The sequence below is a fragment of the Rhinopithecus bieti genome, unplaced genomic scaffold, assembly GCF_001698545.2.
Source record: "Rhinopithecus bieti isolate Rb0 unplaced genomic scaffold, ASM169854v2 scaffold_62795, whole genome shotgun sequence".
Taxonomy (NCBI): Eukaryota; Metazoa; Chordata; class Mammalia; order Primates; family Cercopithecidae; genus Rhinopithecus; species Rhinopithecus bieti.
The window spans coordinates 18,185-21,424 of NW_016824245.1; positions in this window are offsets into that span (position 1 = coordinate 18,185).

Below are 3,240 nucleotides of genomic sequence, written 5' to 3' on the forward strand. Positions count from 1 at the left end.
ATCAGCAATATCCTTTTACATGTAGTCACAAACACACAGTATATCTGAGCCTAGTTTTTTTCTTTTTTTTTAACTACTACTATACTTTCAAAAATTGGTGTTCATTTGAGCAGAAATAAAATATGGAATTAGCTGATTTTTTTTTTTCATCTAAAAATAATATAACTGAAATTAGACTACTATCTCGCCAGGCACATGAAGATTTTTAAGTATAATTTTGCTTAAAATATGCAGAGACTAAATCCTGAAATAAATTAACTTCTTTAGCCACCACAAAACAAGGAACAAAAACAGCACTGGATAAATCTTGTTGCAAATACTGCAATGTGGACCCAATACATATGATAAATAAAGTATAAGAAAGCACTCAGCATTTCTATGTAAACTGCTTCTGAAGGATTATTATGGAATGCACACACTGGCTGAACTTAAAGTGTTTGGGTTTTAAACATTAATTTACTTTGACTATGTGCATGTCAAAATGAAAGATTGCTGTCTAGATCCAGACGTGCCATATTAATATTGAACACAGGCATTCACTTCAGGTCAGTAGTCACTCCAAGTCAACTTCAGCAGGTGGTAAAAGTAATGTACTCATTAAAATGTATGTGTTACAAGGTTATCTCCCCAAAACAGCTCTCAAATAGAGGTAGCCTTGAAACTTAAGCATTAGATAGGCTAGAACCAACCTCTAATTGTCACAAGTCTAGAGAAAATTGAACTTACTCTTGGGCCTAATAACCAATGAATTTAGTTGCTTTCATCAGTATCTTGGGAGAAGTCAGAAGTTTACATTCAATAAAGCTAACCTGGCTGCCTCGAACAGGGGTGAAGTGCTCTTGAACCAACCTACACAGACTAGAATATCATTTTAGATCTAGAAGCCAAATAAGGGATTTTTCTTCATTTTGGATGCCTCACTGTGTTTCTAAGTTAAGTGAAATTTTACTCCTTTCATTTTTATTAACTCCATTCAAATTATTTTCCTCTTTTATGAGATAAAAAATTTTAATTTTCAGAATAAAGTCATAAAGCTCAAGATATTAGGCCTAATTTATACCAAAGACATTTTCTACCAAAATTTTTTTCAAAAAATTACATCTGATCTTCAGCAAATACATCAAGATGGGTAACTATTCCCAAGAAGCTCAAATGCCTTTTTTTAAATTACTCAACACCAAAGATAAATCTTTTTCCATTTTATATCTGCTATACCTAAATTTAGACAAAATTACTCTCTAGGTCAGTCTAGAGAGTAATCTTGTCTCCCAAGTCAAACAGTTTTCACTCCCCAGTCACCCAATTAATTTACCACTGATAAATCATTTTTTCATTTTAATAACATTTTTTAATATATATGAACTATGTTTTTACAGGGTACTTTCCCCCCAAAATGTCGATCCACTTCGTCCATAAAAGCAGACAGAGTCCCCAAATTTGTATTAATCATTTCACATTGCTTCATTTCCTTATTATCCACCCAATTACTAGATAAGAGAACAGGGAGAAGGACAGGTCAGCAGAGATAGAGGAAAGAGAAGTCTTCTTACAAGATGAGACTGTATCTGTCTTGTTCAACTGCTGAATACATAGCACAACAGGCGTATGATGAATATCTAAGAATAAATGACTTTATAAAGAACCGGGGAACAGAAGAGTTCAACTTGCTTATTTTATATATGAATAAACTGAGGCTCAGGGAGATTACATGGCTTGACTAAGATCACAAGGTGAGTTGGTCGGCCTTGCACAGAGTAACTCAATAGGTGCTCCTTTAAACATTGAGTTTTTTCTTATTCTCTCTTTCACCTATAATGCTTACTTTGTAACATCAATATAGTTCTCTTTTTAGAGATTCACATAAGCTTCCCCTTCCAGAAATACAGGTAGAAGGTAATTCCTACCCAATGAGGGTGCTAACATTTCTGAAAATTCCTACAGCAGAATATATTTGGGGAGAATTTTTTAATCTAGTGGGAAGCTAGGATAAGGAGACCAAAAGTAGAAAAATAAACTATAGAAGCCCCTATCAATAATTTATAACTTGCTGCAATAAAGATATTGCACTAAATGAAAAGACTATAAGGTGACATTTTACCCTTTTTGTTTGTAATGATCAATATTTCACTTTTTGGGATTCTCTAACCATCCCTTGATATCTAGGAAATCCAGGATTTCCCTTCTACAGTTTCATTCAAAGGTGAGTAAATTTCTTTTAACTAGCCACAGACAAAATGCATTCTAAAAAGTTGGCCGAGTGCAGTGACTCACACCTGTAATCCCAGCACTTTGGGAAGCCAAGGCAGTTGGATCACCTGAGCTCAGGAATTCGAGACCAGCCTGGCCAACATAGTGAAACCCCATCTCTACTAAAAATTCAAAAATTAGCTGGCAGTGGTGGCAGATAGCCTGTAGTTCCAGCTACCTGGGAGGCCAAGGCAGGAGAATCACTTGAACCCAGGAAGCAGAAGTTGCAGTGAGCTGAGATCGCGCCACTGCACTCCAGCTTAGGCAACAGAGTGAGACTTCATCTCAAAAAAATAAATTAATTGGCAGGGCACCGTGGCTTACCCCTGTAATCCCAGCACTTTGGGAGGCCAAGATGGGCCAATCACGAGGTCAAGAGATCGAGACCATCCTGGCCAACATTGGTGAAACCCCATCTCTACTAAAAATACAAAAATTAGCTGGGCGTGGTGGTAGACGCCTGTAGTCCCAGCTACTCGGGAGGCTGAGGCAGGAGAATTGCCTGAACCCAGGAGGTGGAGGTTGCAGTGAGCCAAGATCACACCACTACACTCCAGCCTGGGTGACAGAGCGAGACTGTGCCTCAACAACAACAACAACAACAAATAATAATAATAATAATAATTAATTAAAAATAAAATTAATTAATTAAAAGCTTTCACTGTAGCCAAACATTTTTAAGTCCCATCAATGCCTTTCTTACTTCATGATGGATTCTCATTTTCTGGGGTCTGACAAGGTCCCAGACACCCTCCAACGCAGATTCCTCCCAGCTCTCAGATACAAGTATTAAAGCCCAGAAGAATCACTCTCCTGAGAAAAAGGTTAAAACTGCTACGTTACCTACCAGTCATTTTTCTCCCTTTCTAATTCCCAATCCTCAGTTTCCTCTTTTCTGGATCATCTCAAAAAGGAGTGACTTAGATATATCTAAGTAAAAAAATTCTACTGATTCTGAAAGACTATATAAAAGTAAATTTAATATAATCAACT